This window comes from Motacilla alba, chromosome 4 (assembly GCF_015832195.1).
Source record: "Motacilla alba alba isolate MOTALB_02 chromosome 4, Motacilla_alba_V1.0_pri, whole genome shotgun sequence".
NCBI classification, from domain to species: domain Eukaryota; kingdom Metazoa; phylum Chordata; class Aves; order Passeriformes; family Motacillidae; genus Motacilla; species Motacilla alba.
This window is the reverse complement of record NC_052019.1, coordinates 3194283-3217940: the sequence shown is the minus strand read 5'-3', so window position 1 is coordinate 3217940 and position 23658 is coordinate 3194283. Positions and strand designations below refer to the sequence as shown.

Here is a 23658-nt window from a genome sequence, read left to right as displayed (position 1 = left end):
CTCTAGGTATTCCTCCCCTCATCCTGGTTTCCAATTTAGGGACTTATTTGACCTCTTCATAGCTCAGTGCTGTATAAGGGCCACAATAGCTGACCACATCTCATGCATTGGGATGAGTGTGCCCAGAGAAGCTGTGGCTGCCCTTGGATCTCTGGCAGTGTCCAAGGCCAGGCTGGACAGGGCTTGGAGCACTCTGGGACAGTAGAAGGTGTCCCTGCCCCATGGCAGGGGGTGGAACTGGATGATTTTTGAGGACTCTTCCAATGCAAACCTTTCCTGTCTTCATTAATTGGGTGTCCCCAACACCACCACAGCACTTGCAGGTGGACCAGCTCCTGGTCCTGTGCCAGGGGAGACATGAGAAGGGTTTTGAAAAGGGCTGGAGAGCTGCTGAGATCCTCTTCTGAAGACTATCAACTCCATCTCTGCTGGTGCCCAGTGATGTTAAAGGCTGCTCTGGATATCACCACTCTCCCTCTCCCCTACTGGGCCAACCAGACAAGCAAATGATGAGAAGGAATGGAAAAGATCATCCAAATTCCAGACCAGGAAGGAGAGGGAATCAATTTAGAATCATGGAATGGTTTGGGTTGGAAGGAACCTTAAAGATCATTCAATACACCCTCCACCCCAGTGTGGCTGTACACAGCTGACAGGTCACACAAGTAAAGTATTGCTGGAAGAAGGAACATGTCAGCGTCCTCAGGAAAGCAAGGAAAAAGACCCTGACACAAAGATGATCAGAAAGTTAAAACTTGTTGATTTTTGTAACACTTTGGAGACAGTTAAACTCTCACCATTTCACGTTTATTATAATTTTTCAGTTGAGTTCTGAACACATTTTACAGAAAAGGGCTGGTTGGTTGTCACTAACATGATAGTGTCTGTACTTACTCCTCTTTTATTCCTCTACAATTTTTGAAGTTGTAGATTTGTGTCAATAATCTATTTGTTCAGGAACTTTCTGCTTTCCAACCTCCAACTATGTTGTCACACACTCAGAGACAAACTAAGGCAGAAGAGTCAAATTCCATATATTGTTCTGCTGCAGCATTTCACACACCTGTCCTGAACAACTGGATATTAGTCACCTAAAGTTATGTTTCAATTCCCTGGACTTCTACATGGAAACACAGTGAATAGTAATGAACAAAGACTTTCCTTGTTTCCAACTAAATCAGTCCATCCCCATCTGAACAGGAGTGTTTGTATGAAGAACCATTGTTCCTTAACCCCCTGACTTAACAAAACAATCATCTACACAAAGGAGTGAAACAGCAGAATACCAAAAACAAGCAAGTTTGACCTGAGCACCTGTTAGGAATAGATGTTCTTTTGGATATTTGCAATCAAGGCATGCAAAACACTCTTATTTGTCCCAGAATTTTTGTCAAAGAGAAACACAAGCAGGGTTTACTGGAAGCTTCAAAGACATTTCCAGTGACACAGGGGTTGGATTTATGGCCCAAGGATTTGCTTAGCTTTTCCACAGAAGCAGGCAGTTTAAAAAGCAATCCAAAATCAACTCTGGAGCTCCAAGACACAGGACAAAATAACTTTTTCCTGAGCCAGGGCATTGTGCAGGGTAAAGCACCAGGCACATGCTGCTCACTGGCACCAACAATGAGGGACCTCTTAAGCCCCCTGAAGCCTGTAAATGTGTTTTTATTTCAGAGCCTGATAGAACTGTGTAGTCAAATATTACTTCTCTTGGACTTTGGGAAACTTCCCTGCATCTTCATGTATAAAATACAAGTTTCTTCTAGCAGGGTTGGTATTTTTTGATCCTGGTTTTCACAGTGCTGGGCACCCCTGGTTTCTGAGTAGGCTGCTCAAGTCCTGCAGCACTGCAGGTGATTGTTCCCACTATTCCCCTTCCTGATTCAAAGGGACTTTCACAGAGAAGTTCTTCTTTCATCTCAGCGCAATCAGTTGGGAGCAATTGTGGTGGGAGGAATTTTAAAAGCCAGGCTGGAATCAGCATGTGTGTGAGAAATCAAGGAAGGTGACAGGCAACGGCCAAAAAGTAAATAAACTGAACTTTACTTTGCTCTAAATAGTAGGACACTAGAGGGAGTGTCTGTCCTTTTCCTTCCAAAGACTTCTCGGAAGACTAAAGTGAAATAATTTCCTGCAAGCAGTGAGTTAAATGCAGTTGATATTTAATCACACAGAATCACTGGAGGTGCACAAACACAGCACTGAGTCACCACACTGACTTAACACTGTGACCTCTGCTCTGCTGGCTGCTCCCACGGCCTGGGAGGGCTTCTCTCCTTCCCTGTTTTCCATCCCCAGGTAAGACTGTAACCTGCTCCCTTCTCACTCTTCTGTGCTCCTCTTTCCCCCTTAAATAATTGTAACAAGAAGCTCAAGTTCTACTGAATTCTTCAGGTCAGCTGATAATCCAAAATAAATCTCTAAATCGAGACATCCTAAACAGATGGAAATTTTTTAACTTTATAGTTACAGTTGGCAAGTAACAGTTTTGCAAATATTAAGGAAAGATGAGAATATATATTTAGATATATTTTATGTACATATATTTCTAAGTCTGATTTTTTTCTATATTATACATTAACATGCAAAGTATCCAAGTAGGATCCAAAGAAAAATAAACCTGTTGAGACTGAGGATGCGTTTCAGGGCATGTTACCTGCATTAACCCCCAGCATGACCAAAAGTGAGAGTGAAGCAGATATTTATCTCCAAGTCATTAGGTGCCAAATAGGTCTTTGAGGTCCTCTTTGTTGGGCAAACAACACTCAGAGCTGAGCCCACTAACAGAAAGGGAGAGAAGGGAATTTCAGCCTCCCTCTGGTATCACAGGGGCCATACAGCTACAGCAAAGGAACGCGGAGATAAGAGGAAACTTCTTAACAAGCACATGCCAGTAATTTGGGAGGCTAATTGGTGTAGAAAGCAACATCCCGAAAGTTCCTGGAGAGATTAGATGGAAATTAATTAAAATGATTTAAAACACTTTGGAAAACAAGCTATCAGAAGTGACAGTCTTGGATAGGACCATAAAATAACTGATTAAGGGGAAATGAATGCAATTGGATTTGGACAGCTGAATCATAGAGAGCCAAAAGGGGATGGATTAGAAAGTGATTAGGCTAATCTTGAAGGGCAAGTGAAATGAGAGGAACTTTCCAATCCTTAAATGCTGCCATTGTATTTGTTAATGTGGACAATATTTGGTTTTGAAGGTGTGGAGCATAAAAACAGAGGGGCACAAACTAATAAATTCTTTAGCAAATGAAGTCAAACCACTCCTGTATGCCCCCTTCCATACACCAAGGAAAAGAAAGGAAAGCAAAACATTTAGGAGACAACAGATAAGTGGAAGTACTCCCTTAGAACAACTCACAATATCTTGAGCTCCCACATTTTTGCAGAATTCCAAGAAGGATTAGAAATTCCTACAGACACTACAAGCAGGAAAATTACTGCAACATGTTGGGGAAAAAGATGTAGGAGGGGCCCTTAAAGGTTAGATAAATCATTCTCCAGAGTTAGGAACAGCTACATCTGTCTTCCCCTTCTAAATTGCCTTATCTCAGAAAGAGTTCACCAGTTTATGTGCAACAAAGCTCAGCCTGCTCTCCTGTACAGCTCCATGCTGCAGCTTTCACCATCCTTGGGAGACAGAAGAGCTGGGTAAAGCAGCACATTGTTCCTGGTCCTGTCCTGCCTGCTCTCTGGGTACAGAAACTTGGAGACACCTTTTCCAGGTGCACAGAATTGCCATAGCTGCCCTTTGGATACCTCAGCTGTGAGTTCATGGGGTTGTTACAGCCAGATTTGGTGACTTTTAAATTAAAAAGGTATCATGATGTCCATAGGAGGTTTACAGCTCTTTCAAAACAGCGTGAAGAAATAACAGGGAGTGTGGAGGGCTGATTGTGATAATTCAGTGTGAGACACAGCAGCTTTTGGAAAGCTTTGGAAATACACCAGTTTTCACCAACCTGGTGTGCTGGCTCTTCTTCCCTCGAGGTCTGTGAGGGCACACTGCCAGAGAAAATGCCATTTTCTGAGTGTCACTTGGGAGCAGCTTGTCACAGCACTGGAGAGTCAAACCTAGGAGAGCACTATGGGCTTCAAAAGCCAGGAATACAGAGAGGGGGAAAATAAGTGAGAGGAGCTGAAACACAATGCTGCTCAAAACTCAGGATATGTGACTTAGGGCCACACAGAGGCTTGAAGCAATGCCAGGAGCTTCCTGTGCACAAGTATGTGATAAATGAGCAATGAAATAGTTGAATCTCACAATTAAAGGGCAAATATATTGTATATGCTAAGAGAAGTTTTATAGACTTATATTTTACCCTCCTTGCATTGTTATCAGGGGGTGACCTGGGTTTGGGACATTTGGGAGGGTGGGATTGTTACTATGGCAGCACCTGGCCCCCAATCAACATTTAAGGAAGTGATCTCCAGCACTGGACAGTAAAGAAGGAGTCAATGGACACAACTTTGGGAGGGGCCAAAGGGCTAAAAGGTGAAACCTCCATTATATGGATGAGCACATGGTGGGAAAAATCCTTTGCTCCCAGTGTCACAATATTTTCTCTTTTCAGTCTTCTGTTGTATTTTTGATAAGGTTTTAATAAACCTTTTAAAATTTTTAAGTGAATATCATTTCTCACGAGTACAAACAGGCACAGAGACACAGAATCCTCCCCAAAGCTGGAAAAAGCCCCAGGTGAGAAGTCAAACACACAGCACGTGTTGGCACTCAGGAAGAAGCCTACAGGTACCAGCACAGCTTACAAACAACATTTACTCATTTCCTGTAAATCTATGGCCAGAAATTCCCACCCCCACCTCTGGAGCCACTCTTAAGCCCTCACAGATGATGATGTAGAGGAATATAATGAAAGGATTGGCCAGGGCTTTGCAGCTCATGGGGGAAGATGAGCAATCCTCAAGGTTCAGATCTGAACAAACCAGTTAAAGAACAATTTGCTGCCCCTCTTTGGAGTCTGATTTTGGTGTTTTATCCTAGAGGAGCAGGATACAAGACTTCGAATCATTCTTCCATCTGAACTGCCAAAACAGATCTATGGGGCTGCAACTCTGGTTAAAGGGTTAAGTGAACATTTTCCCACCCCTTTGGCTGATGGAGGATCCAACCTTGGGCAGAAAACTCTTTTGGAAGCACCTTTATCAAGACAATAAACGTGAGTTTAAAGAAAGCAAACGTGAGTACTTAATCCCCCCATATTTCATCTTTACTGTAGAAAATCAACCAATCTTTACTCAAGTTTCTGAGCTAAACAACTTGATGTAAAATCCAAACAAGGGGAGGATGATGCAGTGCAGAGTTTTCAATAAACATAGCAAATAAAAACCACAGGCTCTTCTGCAACCATAATTCTGCTTGCAAACACATGAAAATCTGCCCTCTGAGCAAAAATCTCTCTGGAATTCATGGTTTCTTGTTAAAAATGCTGAACATTTGAGTGAAAAGAAGACAGTTTTCACAATCAGCAATGCTGAAGGCAGCTGAATTTAGTCACAACAGGTGATGTAACTATGAAAAGAGGGGAAGAGAGCAGGTGGAAGATATATTGGATGTAGCTTGAATAATCAAAGTGGGAATTTCTGGGTTAATGAAAAATAACGTTTTTGTTGTGTGAACAAAATAAAAAGTGTTAGGGAAGGGAAAGGGAAGGAAAAATTTGGATGCAAATGCAAAGTAGGAATAATTGATATATGCTGCTTTCATTGTTCAGTTGATTTTGACCTCATGTGTTCAGGGGCATGAAAATACACAAGATTCTAAAGAAATAAGCTACATACTGTTTCAAAAAACAGAGAGGAAAACTGGACCAATATGTTAAACAATGATTTTAAAGTCTGGTACAATTTTACTCAGATAAACAGCAGAATACAGTGATGGCAGAGGCTCCAGAGGTCATCACAACCACTGCCTTAAAAATGGTGTTTAGACAAACCTGAGAGAAACACTCTCACAGTGTTTCCCAGACTGCTTTTAGTGGGCAGTAGAGCAATTTTGCACCACTCAGCCTTTTCCAGGGCTCAACTTTCCCTCTAAGAAAAGCCTTCTGGGTAGGTAGAACAAATCCCTCTTGCTATAATTTGGACCATTTCTCTTTCCCCACATGTAGTGAACATCAAGTGCGTGTTTCTTTCTCTGCTATCTTTAACTCACTAGGAGACACTTGTCACATCTTCTCTCCATCTCCTTTAAGAACCAGAGCTTTAGGGTGACTTTGTGGACACTTGCATTGATTTTTAAAATGCTGGAGACATGTAGAGCCCAAAGATAGCTCATCTCATTCACAGTAACACCTGCATTTTAGCTCATTACTCTCACCCCTGTTGGTAGTCAAGGGAGACAGACACACAGCTCTGGAGCTCTCAGACAGACACACAGTTCTGGAGCTCTCAGACAGACATATAGCTCTGGAACTCTCAGACAGACACATTTCTGGAACTCTCAGACAGACACACATCCCTGGAGCTCTCAGACAGGCATTTCTGCAGCTCTCAGACAGAGAGCTCTCTGTAATTCTCTGTTGATGACACACAGAGCCACAAGGTGTTTACTCCCATGGAGGTGTCTGCCTTGGAGAGGAGGGATTGAGCTGTCTAAGGGGGGTTTGGTACCACTCAAGATGTTTTAGAGCATACTGGACATCTGCATGGAGCAGGCAGATGTGCACAGCCTGTGGGATTCCTGTGCCATCCTGAGCTGTTCACAAAATTCCTGAAAATATGTTTCCCCTCTTTACCTTGGTTCTTCAATAAATTCTAACCCTTTTCCCTACATGAACCTGTACTAAAGCACAGGGGTTCTATGACCCTGTTATAGAGAGGTTGTTTCAGAACCCCAGAAATCTGGCAGCTATGAGCCTTCTAGTTTCTTTTCAACTTTACATAAAATCATGGAAAATGCCATCACCTTTTGCAGTACTGCCAACATGTTCTTTAGCATCAATTGCTCCTTTTATATTCTCTGCTGTTTTCCTGAAAAGTATAAAGAGAGAAATTTTATCCTTGACCTCCTTGTCAGGTAAATAAGATATTCTGCTTTCCTCTCAAGAAACTTTCTATATTCATGATATTGTACAAACCCTTGCATATTCCCATAGTGATTTCACCCCATTCCCATTTTACCAGTTCTGGAATCTTTGTCCCATGTTTAATGTGCCTGCCTTTTCTGTCCTAGTCCTGCTTCCCCCTCCTGCTGCCTGTGCTGCTGAGGATGGATCCCAGGACATGGGGAATTTCCTGGGCTGTAAGTGCACATTGCTGGGTCATGGGGAGCTTCTCACCAACCAACACCCCCAAATCCTTCTCCCTAGGAGAAATCCCTTATTCCAAAAACCTGTATTTGTGCTTGGGATTGCCCAGACCCAGGTGCTGGCCCCTGCTCTTGCAATAAATTACAGCTCATGAAGTTGTGAAGGCAGAATGGGGATGATCCTTCCAACCTAGGCAAGTTATTCTGCAGCATTAGGTGCTTACAACACTTCACTCCTGCTTATCCTTTTCCTTGCTTGAAACAGAAACAAGCCTTGTGGCAGGCTGGCAGGGGATCCATACAAAAACTTCCCTAGTTCCTTCTACCAAAAGAAAAAAAAAAAAAAAAACAAATTAAAAATATCAAAGTGGCAGCCTGGAGGGACAAACCACCTACTGCCTCTTCTCACTTGCCTTCCTCATCTGAACACAGCAGGTTCCGACACAGTCCAGAGGAACGTTGTTTTCCCAGCAGAAGAGCAAACAAGGACAGATGGGGGATAAAGTGAATAATCAGAAAAACAGAACAGTAACAGGGTTAGTATCTACCTGCTGGTTACTTCACAGCTTCACCAGGACGTGCATCTGAAAAGCAATGAATCTCCCAGCCAGCAACAAAACCGTGGAGTTTCATCAGTGCTCGTTTGCAAGCTCTGCACCCCAGTACAGAGACTTTTCTGGAATTATTTATGACCTGTAAAGTCAAACAGCAGACTCCAGAACAGTGATCTCAGCTGATTCTTTTTCCAAATACCTTTGATCAGAAATGCTTGTGCCATTGGTCCGTTGGTTAACACAAGCTTCCATGAAAACTGAGCATCGTTTGTTTCCTTCTCGATGACTTTGGACTCACAGATATTTGAGCACACATTCTTTGATTGGTTTTATTTCAAAGACCTGTGGATGAGGCACTTGGGGACATGGGTTAGTGGTGGCCTTGGAATGGCTGGGCTCGATGATGTTAGAGGTCATAAATAAAACCCCACCATGTAAATCACAGTGGATTTTGTCTTACAATTTGAAGTGTTTGGGTTTATAACAAGAAAGAAAGTAACAAAAACAATAAAAATTTGCACAGGCAAAGGAAGTTTCAGTAATCATCTATTCTGATGCCTCCAGAATAAAGTTTTCACCAAATAATTTACGCATGAAACCTCATCACATCGACAGGAACAAGAACACCTTTGGAAGGAAGCATTCACTCTTTCAGATTTTTTAGGTAAACAATTCAATCCAAGCAGCACTTGGCGGACAAAAAGCCTTTCTGCTTCATGGATTATACAGGAGGATAAGACCTTGAAATTAAAACAGAGATTTTTACTATTTGAGCTAAAAATATTATTAATTTTTTGAATGTCAGAAATTATAAATTCTTAATCTGCATGTATAACAATTGCCAGACCATGTTCACATTATTTTTTCAGTAATATTTGTCATGTAAACACAGTCAGCTTTATTAGTTTTTGTGAAAATTCTTAATCCCTCCATCAACTTTAAGCCATAGTTAGTTCGTTTTAGTAGACAAGTGCAAGCACTCTTGTACCATAAACCTGTGTGTCTACCAGAAATCAAAGTTGATGTGATTAAAATATTTTGTTTTCAAGAATTTTTCCTAATCTGAACATTGCCAGGAAATGAAAATACAAAGCAGATTTATGTAAGTATATAACACAGTCACATAATTTTGTTAGATCAGTTTGCTGGAATGCTATTTCTTCTGCTTAAACTCTTGAAGAATTTAGAAAAATGCCACTTCCCATGCTAAATGCTGAATTTCCTGAGGGAAAGTTACCAAATATAAATACATTCCAGTGAAGTTTCAAGTCGCTTGGCAGTTATCAAATTTAATTATTTTGCCTGAATTATCTTTCTTCAGCTTAAAATTTTATTACCAAGATAAAAATCAGTCATTTATACTGAATATATTAATTAAAAAGATTAAAAAAGAAAGTCTTTTCTTGAACTGATTGAAATTTTGAAGATAAACACACAAGCGCTTTATTCTAATGAGACAAATATTTAAAAAAAAAAAATTTACAGCTATGATTAGAGTTCATTAATCACATTTTTTTCCCTGCATTTTTAACAGAACTTTACAGCCTCCCTAGAAAATGTAAGTCAATATTTACTGTAGAAGAAGAAATCAAGAAATGAATTGAATTGAAGAAAAAAAGTGAATGTTCTTACAAGCTGAACACTTTGTAGAAAGGACAGTGTATGTGTTCCATCACCTGTGGAGGACATGAGGTTTCTAAGATAATCTGTGATTTAATAGGAGTGGGACAGGACAGGAATATTCTCTTGGGGATGTTTTTGAACAATATGTTGCAAGACAAATTACTTATCCTCCTTGGCCACCAAATCATCTTGTCTGCAAGGCAGTAAAATTGAAATACAAACCAAAACAATTTTAATAGGCATTATCTGAAAAGGTACAGCTCAGAAGTTCAATTTCTCTGCACTGACTGAAAACAAGGCAATTAATTCAGAAATACAGAAATTGGCTTTGTTCCTTCTCTTCATACACCTGCCCTGAAAAATGTAATTCTGGGATTTGTTGTCTTTGCATTTCTTTTGCCTTCCTAAGGCACTCCCAGAAAGAGCAGGGATGAAGCAGTTGCTCATCCCATTATTTACTGCTGTTCCTGACAGTCTGTCAGCCTCCTTCCACCACCAGAAACTCATGGGATGTCTGTAGATTGAGGACTGAGTCCAAGCTGGGGCTGGGGACACTGGGATTGACAATGAATGATCAGGGTTGGTCCTGGATTAATGAATTGTCCAAGTTCTCAAGTAACTTGAAGCTGGAATGGCTTTTCTGTGTCATTAGAGATAAATGTTGCCTTAAATTAGTGTCACAAAGATTGTTATTGTGCAGGAAAATCAAACTGCTTTTTGAGGCTGAAAGAGAATGGAAAAGGTCAGGAGGCAGCACCTGAGAAATCTCCTGGAAGTTCTTTTACTGGCAGCTGTCAGGGAACTGTTTATCTGAGAACTTACTGTTGTTAAGAATTGGTTGTGTTTATCTGAAAATTTATTATTTCTGAGAATTTATTCTTTTTTTTCATCTGAGAAATTATTATTTAGATGGGGGTCTGAATCAGCTAAAATACATCTGCCTCCAAATGTCATGACAGACATTTTTGCTTATATTCAAATGCTCCTACAAGCCCACACAGCAACATTTTAAAGCAGGGCTGAGATCAAAAAAGTTCTTGGTGTAAAAATTTCCTTTTGTCATCATCAGCTGATGACCCTGAAGAAGAAAAATGCCAAGGGTGCACATGCAGGATGCTGTTGCTCAATATCCGGAGACACAGGGACGATTCATCCCCTCAAGGAAACTGTCTGAGATGGATGGGATGAATTAGTTCCCAATTCTGCCTCTCTCTCTGCTGAAACTGAGGGAAGTTTATAAGGATAACTTGTACCAGACAACCAAATTTCAAGCCAGGAGAACTTTACTCAGCTCCCATTAAAAGCCATGTCAATACCTGACAAAGATGTAAAGCCTAATATTTGACAAAGTGCTTTTCAAAATGCACGAAAACAGCTCTATTACCACAACATAAACAAAGACCTGTTAAATGAAGAAAGAAGATGTTCTGTCCATGGTAAAACAGACACACACCACAAGCTTGACTTCTCTAAACTTTACAAAACCTGAGAAGGATCTGCCTGGTGAATCAAAGCAATGTTTTGTTGTGAGGGAATGAAGAATTCGAAGTCACAGTGTGAAACTCAGGGCCATTTGGTTTTGGAGTCATCCAAAATGCTGCATGCAATCTACCAAGGTGATGTGACCCGCAAGACTCATTGAACTGGGCCTCTGCTGAACATTTCAAACTCCCTCCCTCCCTCCCTCCCACCTCTCTATGGGCTTCTTTTGTGCCATCCTTGAAATTCTACTCAATGTCAAAGATATATTTGTAAAGGACCTGGAAACACCAGTCACACTGCTCAGGATGCATTCAGAGTGTTACATTTAAAAGTATTTTGGTTTTTACTGGGTTTTAATGTTCTTATTTTGGTGTTCTGATCCTGTGGACTGTGCAGAGTTGAGCACCAGACCCATTTTTATTGACAGCAGGGATGTGCACGACAAGGGAGTGGTACAGCAGCAGATAACCAGGTATAAAAAGGGTGCATGGATGGCTGCATTCTGCCATTGTTGAGTTGCCAATCAAAACCCACATTATTATTCAAAAATAGGTTGTTACATCCACGGAGATGGAACTCGCCTGTCAATCTGGAGTGTTTGTAGACACAGCCTCAGACCAAGGTCTAAAAATGGTTTGACTGACAATTGTACCCTGCAGTGAGAGCAGAATCCTCTCCTCCCAGTTTTAATTACATGCCTCTTTTAAATAAATGTAGTTTAAAAATATTAACTAAGATGCAGCTGTGTTTAACTATGATTTTTTTTTTCCTAATCTTCCAGAGTGTTCCTCAGTATTTGTGCAAGGCTTTGAAGCACTGCATGACATGGTAAGTGTTATTGCTATGCTGTCTGCTGCTCATGGAAATTACAGCACAGCTAAAAGAAGCAAGAGAATTTCCACTGTAACCCAGGACTGTTAGATGCTGAAAACTTCCAGAAAACAAAAGGATTTTAAGAGGGAAACTTTTCCTGTCACTCTCCGAGTTGAGCAATTTGAAAGGAAAATAAGATCCGCGTTTTCTCACTTGGCATTTCCATTTCAGCTCATTCTCTGACTTCCACTCTTCTCATGTTGACTCAAAATGACTTTCAGAGTCCTGAGTGCAACTGCAAAGTCCCAGCTCTGAAAGCCTTGTACTTGATAGTGCACGGACAATGAGTAAATTGAATACAAACCAACCCGGATAAGTTTAGGCTGGAAAAGAGAATTTCTGCTAATTCTATGCAGTGCGTGTTGTTCTGTACTAACCAATGAGATATAATCAAAGGCTACTTCAGTCAGGATGGGTTATAAGGTTAAGGGACTTTTTTATCTTTCACTAAGTTGGAAACTAAATTTTCATTACACTTTGTGTCAAGAAGACCAGCTACATTTTTTAAAGAACTTTTTCCAAAAAGACTCTAAATATTTTTTTAGGTTTTTCCCAAGTTGTCTGCCTTGAACTTTTTACATTTCTGTTTTTACAATTGCCATATGGGCTTCAGTTATGATAATTTGTGTAGGGTGCTTAGGTATTTTTATACATCGTTTTTATGCCTTTTAAAACAGGCAGATGGAGTTGAGCTGAAGTTTGTAGAGCTGTAAACAAGTGGGTATAAACCAGAAGGGGTGTGAAAGGCTGTGCTAAGGGTACTCCATGTTTTTTGTTTAATAGCAAGAAAACATCAAATCTCTTAAAATTATGTTGGCATCAGGAATTGCTGAGTAGTGCAAGAAGGAACACAACCAAACTACTGAGGTTCATTGTACCAAACAACCTTCCCAGGCACAAGAGGAGCCCCTTCTCTCCAAAAGCTGCCTTTCAGAGGGGATAAACACAAAGGAGTGAATGAATAATCAGACAGGAATGGGCAAGGAAAGCAAGGAGCCCCCAGTAAATTTGCTGGATTAGCCAAACCAACGTATTCTGTTAGCATTTCCAATGCGCTCAGTGGGAAGATATTTAATGTGACCAATTTACTTTTCTTTGTTCCATCAGGAGAGCAAAAAGTAGATGCCAGATGGACATGCTGAAAAAATAGGTTGTCCAAAAGGACCTTTCTCAGACCAGAAATGGGCAGAGGACATGTCTTGGTTTGAAAAAACAGGTGGCTGTTAAGGAAGACAGGAGACTTCCTTGAAACGGAAAATGTAAATCCCCTCCCTCCAGATTATTATAATTTGAAATTAAGGGGCTCTCAGGCAAAGATATGGGAGTAGGAATAACAGTTTTTTACTAGGAAAATTTGAAAAAACGAACCAAACAAGCAAATGCAATAGTACAAAAAAAAACCCCAAGAAATCAAACCACTGCCAGAGTCAGAAGAGGAGCTGACCCCCTGTGGGTCAGGGTGATGGCAGCAGTGCCATTCCATGGTGGCTCAGCCCTCAGGTGAGGTGAGGTGGCTCAGGGCCAGCTGTGGTTCTGCTGGAGCAGGGATCCTGCACAAGGCTGGAGTTTTCCTCTGAAGCTCCAGGGCTGCTGGAGATGGGCCTGCTCTCCCTCTGGGAATGCAGGGCAGAAGAAAGCTGCTCCTCTGGGAATGCAGTGGGCAGAGGCTGCTGTGGTGTTCCCAGGGTCAGATTGTATCCAGGTAGGAATGCTTGGCTCCTGCCCTGGGCAGAGCATCTCCCAGTGGGATGATGGAATTTGATCGGCCATGCAGGAACACTCACTGGCCATGAACAGAAGATAGTTAATAATTAAGAAGAGATCTCCTGGAGGGAGGATTGGTTGTGGAAGAGCTAAAGAAAACTGCCCAATGCACAGAAGATAACTGCGCCACCTCTGACAGATGGAAATAGAATACACACATATCTTAGAACCCAGGACAGGACACTGAGTCTCCTCACCACAGCCTCAGGCTGTGTCTGGGTTTCTTTCCACCATCACCCACCAGGGAAGAGCTGGCAGAGAGCTGTTGGCTTTCAGAAAGGGAAATAATAACTAAATGATGTTTATTACCCATATTTAATATGTTAAATAAGGCAAATTAACCGGGCACCTAATTAACCAGGCACCCAAAATCCCTCCAGAAAAAAGAAGTAAAACATGGGAAATTCCCAAATCTACAGCTGCAAGGGAAATCAATGTTATATCACAACTGTTGCTTGATTTCTTTCATTATTAGTCTTCAAATTATGATAGGATAAGGTTATTAATTAACATTGGTTTTGCAAATTGTATGTGAGAGGGGAAGGGAGGAGAGGATTCTCTGCACAGCACATCCAGCAGGGCAGAGTCCCAGTCAGGATCTCCAGACAATAAACCAATGTATAAATAAATGGTTACTTCAAGTACCTAAAGCTGTTGGTGTGATTTATATCAGTACCCTTTATCAAGCGCCTCCTAAATGCCATAGCCTTTTAATACAATTTCTGGTGCTCTCATGTCAATTTTTGGAGTGTTTTAGGGCACTGAAATTCATTATAGATAGAACTACAGTGACATTTGGTTTAATTAATTTCTCTATTATGTCACAGCTTGAAAGAGAAGCAATCAGATATTACTAAAATATGAGAGCACTCTGCCTTTTTCATAGTTTGGAAGAATCTTCAATTTGCTTATGGAACTACCTTGGAAGTTGATGTGTAAAAGCAAAATAGTTCTCTACTCCTCAAGGGTCATTTGGATTGGGTTTTTTTCATTTTTTTCTTGTGACAGAAGCTGGTGTTGATAAAGTCCTTGTGTTGCTGGTGGCAGGACCTCTTTATTCCTGTTTTAATCAGGTACAATGGAATTCCTGTCTTATAATGGCACTTCCCTGGGATGGTTACCAAAAAGGAAAAAAAAAAAGATTATCATTCCCAGAGAGGAATATTAGGTACAGCTTCTTCGATGACTGATCCCACATCCAAAAAGTCAGGGATAAAAGTTAAAGCAATTTTATCTAGTCCTAGCAGTGGTTAAATCCCAGCTCTTCAGTGGAATTCCTTGTGCAGAATCCCTCTGGTTCAATGATCCAACCAAGCTTAGGTGGGCATTATGGCTGTTCAGGACAGGGGCTGGGCTCACTTTTCAGGCAATATGTCAGAATTAGAGTCCTTTGGAAATGGGAAACCCACCTTCAGCCCTGAAAAACCTGTAACCTGCAGATTGGACTCTGAAGAGGGATTCACCAGCCTGGGTGTGCAAAATAAACAAAAATAAATGGGGTGTGATTTGGGCACATTTTAAGGTACTAACAATGAATGATGCATCAGTGGGACTGGACACCCTGTTAGTGAGACCTGAGCAAAGATCCCAATAACATGCAAGTGGCTTTTGAAGTGGATTTTCATTTTTAAATAAATTTCATTTAAAAAACAATAGTCAAAATAAACAAAAAGAAACTGAGATGCACCAAGACAGACACCTGAGACTGTGTATGGCACTCCCTAAAAACCCCAGTTCTCAGGAGCCACTGAGATGCTGCTGCCACAGGCTGGTTAACATTTATCCCAGTGATTTTTTTAGTACAGCAGTCAAAAAAACACCAATATCTCCTTTTCCTTGCCACAAGCTGGCATATTCCTGCTTGTCAGGAGTTTATTGAACAGCAAAAATTAGCAGGTGAGCTCAAGGAGAAAAGCTTTAAATCATGCTGATAAATGGTAGCTATTGCTTGGATGGGAAGTAATTAAGACCTTGATGATAGGTTTAGCTCAGGAGCCTGAGGAAACAGAAATAACACCCAGTATTTGCAGTCATTAGGCACGGGAGGATCTTGCCAATTAAAATCCTACAGTGAAGGGAATGCATGAAGCACTTGCAGGGTGATGATTCACACAAACCTGCTAATGAAGAATTTTTCATGCCTTCACAACTGGACTTCTTCTCACCTGATCTCCAAATAATAACATCAGACTCAATTTATGTTGAATCAAAATATCCTGGGGAGATAAATAATTCCCATTCCTTTAAAAATACACCTGCACAAAAAGTGCAATTGGCAGTGTTAAGTTAAAACATCCCAAAAAGCAAAATGATGTTGATGGATATTTTTTGGCACCACAAGGGTAGGTTTTGGTGTGGTTTAGTACACGCTGTCAAACCTGTGTGATAGAATGGGCCAGTCTGACATTACTGCTAACAAAAAATCATATTTAAAAGAAAAAAAGGAAAAAAAGAAAGAAAAAAATAAGGAGTAATCAAAGGTAAGGGTCAAAAATAAAAACTAAAAAAAAAGAAGATAAACAAAATAAAAGTTTTTTGCAGCATAAAATCTTTGCAAAAAATATAAAATGAATATATGCCATGTGGAAGTCATTTTACACAGCACAAGACTTAATGACAGATACTTTGATTATTGTAAACATTATTTCACACAGGAAAATCTTCCTCTGCCTTAGGACTGCCTATCCCAAGTTTGTCCTAAAAAAAAAATTGCCTTTATGCTTTGTTTTTCTTGCTGCCCAGAAGGGAAACTTACATGGAGTTCCTAAGCAGTACTGCAAAACTGAAAAAGAAAAGTGCAGTAACTGGTATTTTAGACCATTATTTAAGAAAAACACTTTTTTTTTCCCCCTCCACCTCCCTAAAAGCAGATTAATTGAATGTATTTTCATTAGGTTAATAATACTCAAATAACTCTCAAATGCTCTAGTTTAGTTGACAAGGTGAGGTTTGATTAAAGGTTGGACCTGATGATCCTGGAGGTCTTTTCCTATCTAAATGATTCTATAATTCTGTTTGTTACACAGGCACTCACATTCTGTGTCTGCTGAAACCCCACCTGGATTTTACTGGCATGAAATGGACTTCAAAATAAAAATCCACTCCAAAAGCCACTTGCATTTTATTGGGATCTTTGCTCAGGTCTCACTAACAGGGTGTCCAGTCCCACTCCTGCAACATTCATTATTAGTATCTTAAAATGTGCCCAAATCACTCCCTAAATACAGTAAATATGTAGAAAGAATTGTGTTACATGGGCATTTCTGCAATTGCAGGAAGAGTTTTTGTGTAAGTCTCTTTTCCACTTGCACTGATGAATACTATCAACTGCCCATCACGCTTTCCCTAATTATTATCTGCTGCCATTGCAGCTGGCTGCTCATCACTGAAGCCCAAAGCACTAAAAATTTAAATGTTCTGCCACTTGTTGCCATAAACATCCACAGAAAATGTGAAGATAGTGTTTTATCCTGCTTACTATTTAAGGAAAATGATCCTAACATTTTGCACTCTGCTGCTTTGCAATGCAGTTTTAGAGAAATCACCAACTGCCCTCTGCTTGTTTTAAAGCAGGATATAAAAACTAATACTCTGTTTTTATCTGCAGCTTTAAATTGTAGAGAGAAAAAAAACAGCAAAAAAATATCCCTAAATATATTCTAATCAAGAGATAATCCAAAAGGCTTCATTTAAACAGATTTTTAAGATACTGCACCAATCCAAAGGTTATATAAACTTCAGCTAAGCTTCTTAATATAGGTGTTTAAGCATTATGGAGATTTGATTTTTAACTTAGTGTTGGTCAAAAAGGCCCTCAGCCAGCAAATATATGAGTTAAATTGGAATGTTAAGCAGAGATTATTGGTTCATAAAGCCACCATAAAGAACAGATATTTTTGTAGCTAACATGAGTCACCCAAACTTAAGACTTTGGGCATACATTTCTTTCAAAATATCCATGTTTCTGGGGGGAAAAAAATTAATTAAAAGTAGATTAGCATGTTCCCAGAAAGAAAATGCATTCAGATAATGCAAAGTGCCATAGAGGGAAGGGTATTACTCATTCTTTTCTGACCTACAGGATTTAATCTTTCCTTATTAAAATTAAAAAAAAAAAATCAGTAGACCACAGCTATCCACCACATCATAAAGCCTTTGTGAATAATTTGGTTTAAATAAACACCCACCAAAACATTGGAAGTGGAGAGTTTTCCTCCTCATTTCAGAGGCAAGAGCATTCAATAACCTGTTAGTGCCCTGGTCAGGAGGACCAAACTTCAGAGCTATTAATTAGCAGAACAACAGCTTGTTTGTTTCTCACTGGGGATCTGTTCTTTAGAGGGGCTCTGAGAGCTCGCAACACAAAAAGGGTATTTTGAAAAAGCAGAGGAAGCCAAAGGCAGCAGCTTTCAAGAGCAGAGCAGGGTACTTCAGGAGGGATGAGCACTGCAGGAGGGTGAGGGATTTACCCTGATCACAGGCTCTGAGCCGGGGGCTGCAAATGTGGAGGTGTAAATGTGGAGGAGCTTTGCTCCTAACAACCACCCCCTCGCCAGTCCCAACACTCCAAGAATTAAGAGGAAAAGAGGAGCACCAGGAGCTGAGGACTAACACCAGCCTTCATGGGTCACCCCTCCCCAGCAGAGTTTTCCTCTTTGATCTTATTTAAACTTCATTCTGAGGGAATCAATTGTCTGTGATCATTGCCAAATGAAAGCACTTAGAGCTGTTGTTACTGAAAATTTATTTATTATTATTTAGGGACCTTCCCAAGAAGCTTCTGGCTTCTACAGCATTTGAAATGTAGGGAAAATAATATTTTTTTAAGAGCAAGAACTTTAAATCTGCTGTTGTTTTCTTTCAACTCAGAAATGTTCCTTCCACGGTGATTTGTGTCATTTTGAGGGCCATTTATTTGCATAAGGAGTCAGATTTCACTTTTTGCCAGTTTTCTGCTGCTAAAATTGCTGTTTATCCCTTTGCAGCTCCTTCTGCAGGAGTACTGTCTTGTACAAGTCTGGTAAATGATATACTTAATTTCTTTGTGTGCCAAGTGGAACACAAAGTCAGTGTGGGGTAGCATTCAGAGCTATCAAAAGAGCTCCCTGAAAAAGATTTTGATGAGATTTTACATTTTCTCTCAAAATGCCATTTAGCTTTATGAGAATCCTGGATTGTAACTTTTCAGGGTAATGAATAAAAGACATGAGTCATGGCTTATTTTTTCCTCTTTTCTTATTTATTTTTCTTTTTCTTTTTTTTTTTTTTAATAGGGGGGTCGATGCAGTTGCTTAAAATATGATGTGTTAGTGAGAACTTTCTTTAATCCAACAGAGCCCAGGACAGTAAATCAATGTTAATCAGGTAATACACTCAGGGGAAATTGGAGCCATTGTCCCATTAGGCACAATTGTTTGTTACATTTATGAGCTCATCCAGTTAATTAATTATCATAAAACTCACAGTGTGTCAGAGTGAGACCCTCTAAGGGTTTCTCTCCTGTTTACAAAGCATCTAAAAACATTTTGCATTTCACAGCCAGGGTGCAAATGTCATGAAGTGCTTCCAATCCTCTCTGGCTACACAAAATACTGTTTCAAACATGTATCAAGAGATGGGATTGAGCCAGAGAAATGAGTTTCTATAAAGCAATTAGGTATGAATTTTTCACCTGTTAGTTACTTGCAATATCCATTCTCATGCATAGTTTTTAATCATAAAAAGGTGGGCCAGAATTTGGTTACCAGGCTCTGCAGGACTCAGAGAAATTTGGTTTGAGTTTTCCTCAGGACTGTACCAGCTGCAAAGGGATCTAAGGAGCTGTAAATCCACATCCTGCAGAGCTTATTTTGTGGAAAGAAAAAAATCTGATGGATAAAAGAAGATGGAAAAGCAAGTCCAGGTGTAATCCTGCCTGCATTCCAGGAAAGCCTGGACCTGGCTCAAACACCTCTGCATCCCCCCTCAAAAGGCTTCAAAACTGCATCCAAATAAAAACTTTCTATTCACAATTTGCATGGGCTCCTAGGAGATTTTGGGACTAAACAACAGCTTGAATTATGTTCTCACCAGAGGCTCTGCTGTTGTTGCATGAAGATGCTGCTCCTTCTGAGTGTTTCAACCCTTCACTGGGTTTGTAGGATTTGCACATCATTGAACCAGAACCTTGTTTCCTGAGCAATCAACTAACTCATACCTTTTTTACATTTATTAATTGTGTCTAACTGCTCTGGGCTTTTACTGTGGGAAACAGCAGCTGAGAAGTTTTCTACCTTGGGGCAAAAGCTGAAATAAAACCCATTAATTCGTCATACAAAAATAAAATGTTTGATACATTGAACTCTGAGTTCAGCAAAAAAACAAATGGGGGGGGGAGGCAAAGAAAACCCAAATAGATAAGATAGAAATAACTCAATTACAATCATAAAGTTGGTATATTCATCTTCAAAGGACTTGCTGACAGGTTTCTTTAGGCCACAACTTTGAGAAGCAGGAAGCAGAGTAGCCCTGACATGAGTTGCAGGTTTCTCTCTCAGAATTCCAGCACAGAGGAGTGGGAGGAGCTGAGTTGGTTAATGGCAGCCCAAATGTCCTTCTCTTCCTTTCAAACAGCTGGAAGAGGGTTCCATGATTCCCAAGGATCTGCAAAATGTGGAAGATTAGGAGGACATTGACTGTGATGAAAAGTTCAGGAGTGCTGCTGCATAAAGCTCCTGCCTCCATGTGCCACCACCTCCACCTTCACTTACCTAGGGAAGGACTCCCAAAATTGCTAAGACAGCTTTAGATCTGTTGCTTTGCAGCTGCTCCCAAATGCGTCAAACCAAGCTAAAATTGTCAGGTTTCAGCAATTGTCCAAAACCTCAAATCTTATGACTTTCTGCTGAACTCATTTTCAATCTATTATGTTTTCATTTCATTCTTCCTAAAAAGAACAAAGCCTTCTGTGCCAGAAGAATACATTCTGTTGCTGTCACCTGGTTTTTAAGTCAGATTCCAGGACTTTCTCCTTTATTTTAGCTTTTCAACATTTTTTTTATTGGACAGTTCTCCATCCCAACTTTCTCAGTGCATTGCTAGCACATCTTGGTTTAATTTACTATTTGTTTGATTTCAGTAAATAGTACAGGGGAAGTTGTCTAAAGTGATGTGAAATAAGTTTTGAAAACAGTTGCAGTATTTAGAATGATAATTGGATTGGCCAGAGATGAGTCATAAGTAATGAAATGCAAGGAATAAAAATTTGATGCTATCTTGTTTGGCCGAAACAGAGTTTTATTCCTTCAGGCCAAACAGAGTCAATAATTATGTCTTCTACCTTCTATTTTTGTGATTTTTTTGGTAATTTTTTTAATATAATGGGATTATGCATCGTTCTAAAAGGGAAACATGGTTGTTATGAGCTTGCTCTAAAAACATAGCTATTTTTGGTTATGATCTCAGAATTATTCTGTTTCCAGTCAAAGTCAATTCATTGCCTGTTTATGCATTATTACATTAATATCACCTGTAAGATTTATGGAAAGTAGCAATGAAGTAATAAATATGACCCTTCTGCTATCAATCACCCTTCACAAGGGACAATACAAAAACATAACTTGTTTTTACAAACCTCAGGAGCCAAAATGAGAAGTTTCAAAACCAGACTTAAGCATACACAGGAAAAAACACAGGAGCAGACAAGAACAAGAAGAAGTGGTCTCAAGTTGGAGAGGCTTAGATGAAATTTAGGAAAGAATTCTTCACTGGGAGGTAGGAACAGGCTGTTCTGGGAAGTGGTAGAATCACCATCCCTGGAAGGGTTCAAGGCACGTGGCTGTGGCACTTGGGAACGTGGTTTTGTGGTGAACACCGTGCTGCTGAGGTAATGGTTGGACTCTGTGACCTTTCCCAACCTAATGATTCAGAGAATCTATGAAATAAATGCAGGGAGAAGCCCCAGCTCTGTGGTGCTCAGAAATATTTGTACCAGGGATCCAGCTGAAGAGCAGGAAGGATGTGTAGAGAAAATAATCAAAGCCTCCGGCCCTCATAGGTCTGAGGTGCCAGGGAAGGGGCTGCACCAGCACGGAGACACCCAAGGTGCTAAAGATGTTGGTTTTCAGCCAAAAATTTACTCAGCTTGATAATGTGGACTCAGCACCATCCCTACCACAGCACCCAGAGGAATGGGGGCAGCAGTCCTGGAGGGGAGGCAGTGTTTTTTTGTTTTTTCCTCCTCTCCTCAAATGCAATTACCATTTAGGGAGTAGCAGGTCATCAAATAATGCACATCAAGAGAAAATAATTTAGAGAAGGGTTTGAAACTGCTTATTCAAACTGCCTCATTCATTTTTATTGGGTTTTTTAAAATTTTATTTTAATGAGTAAGAAATGTTATCCTACTTACATTTATTCAAGAGAAAAAACCCAACACATTTGGTTTGATGGCCTATCAGAGACTAATGGTGTTTTAAGAACCTGGAAAATGAATCCTAAATGTTTGTAAAGCTGGATCTACAGCAGCATTTAACAATGTGGATCTGCTATAGGTTTAAGGAAGGCATAGAAAATCAGAATATTTCATGAATTGTCAGGTCTCATTGCCTTCGGCACCTTTTCCTCCTACAATGCTCAGAGACACGACTGTGAAGACAAAACAGAGGGTGCCACCAGGTCAATGCTGAATTATTTCCAGTATGGTCTTGTCTTAACCTTTGGACTCTCATACTTATTTTCATTATGCAAACATTATCACCAAACCTTATAGATTTAAGCTCCTTTCCTACAACAGTCAGACTTCTCCTTTGCTGTGCCAGAGAAAATAATTTAGCATAGGGTTTGGGTGGGGTTTTTTTTTGACAGAGTTTCTCAAGATGAAGCCCAGGAGATGTAATTGTGATTTTTTTCCCCTTCTTTTCATGGAATCACAGAATAATGAGTTGGGAGGGTTCTCAAAGACCATCCAGTTCCAAAACCATGGTATGGGCAGGGATACCTTCCACTATCCCACATTGCTCCAAATCCCATCCAACCTGGCCTTGGATACTTCCGAAGGATGTGGCTTCCACAATTTCTCTATGCAACCTGTGCCAATGCCTCACCACCCTCACAGGGAAGAATGTGACATTTTCTTCTTTTTATGTTCAGCAGAGCACAAAAAACAAGCAACAGAAAGGCATAAAATTTCCGTCTGATAAAGGAATAACACCGACAAAAAGAAGTCTATTCAAGGTTGATGCAGCCACTGCTGTGGAGTTAATATTTTACACCACACAGGAACTTTGATGTCCGACAGCAGAGAATCTACACAATAGATAACTTTTCCTTCAAACCAACAAAATCATTAGACTAGAAATAAAGGAAGATTGTCCTTACCTCACGACGGAATTGTGTGTTTATGAAAAGGAGAAATCTGGATGCAGTTTCAGCTTCACACGTGATGTGCAGAAGCTCCTGATGCATTTTTGTCTGTTGCTTGCAGGACACACATTTAGTTCCAAGCTGAAGCCATTGCATTTCCATATCCCCTGTGGCTAGTCCTGTGGGAAACGAAGCTACGTGACTTCATGCTTGGGGGAATTTTTTGTACTTCTTGGAACATTTTATACTCCATATTCCTGGAAAGTGAGGTTGTTACAGCAAACCACAGTGATAAGGGCAGATTTATGGAGAGACAGTCTTATACCTCCTTCTTAATACCCTTAGAGGCCAAATTCTTCTCCATATGCTTATTCAGCTCATGAGGACCAACACTGGCATATAGAGTAATTCAGTAACTATGCAGGGGTGGTTTCACTGCATTTCCCACTGGATTACTTTTCTGTAATTTGCAGGAAACCATGGGTTCAATACAAATGGACTTGCAAGACCTCAGTATGACGTGGTTTGTCTTTCCAGATGAGCTGAGGCAGCATTTGGCTGATAAGAACCTGCCAAGAGGGATTAATGTTTTCATTAATGGATAATCAATTGCTTCCCTCTTCCAAACATGAACATGAACACAGAATCAAAGCTCCACTATTCCACATGCTTTGACAAAATGGTGATGAATGAGACAGATTTCAAGCATTTTGCAGCATTTTGGAGAGTTATTGCTTGACA

General features: G+C 40.2%; 2 long non-coding RNA genes across 3 annotated transcripts in view; one reads left to right on the top strand and one right to left on the bottom strand.

Moving 5' to 3' along the window:
* Positions 1-2208: 2208 nt before the first annotated feature.
* Positions 2209-23658, top strand: part of LOC119700872 — a 34372-nt gene continuing 12922 nt past the window's right edge. For both annotated transcript variants that reach the window (XR_005256911.1, XR_005256910.1), the window contains exons 1-4: positions 2209-2298; positions 4659-4762; positions 7205-7273; positions 11720-11766. This is a non-coding gene — a long non-coding RNA (uncharacterized LOC119700872). The remainder of the gene's footprint in view (positions 2299-4658; positions 4763-7204; positions 7274-11719; positions 11767-23658) is intronic.
* LOC119700871 lies at positions 18796-23380 on the bottom strand. Its single transcript, XR_005256909.1, has 3 exons — positions 23243-23380; positions 22933-23096; positions 18796-20217 (listed from the first exon to the last, which is right to left on the bottom strand). It is a non-coding gene; the product is annotated as an uncharacterized LOC119700871 (long non-coding RNA).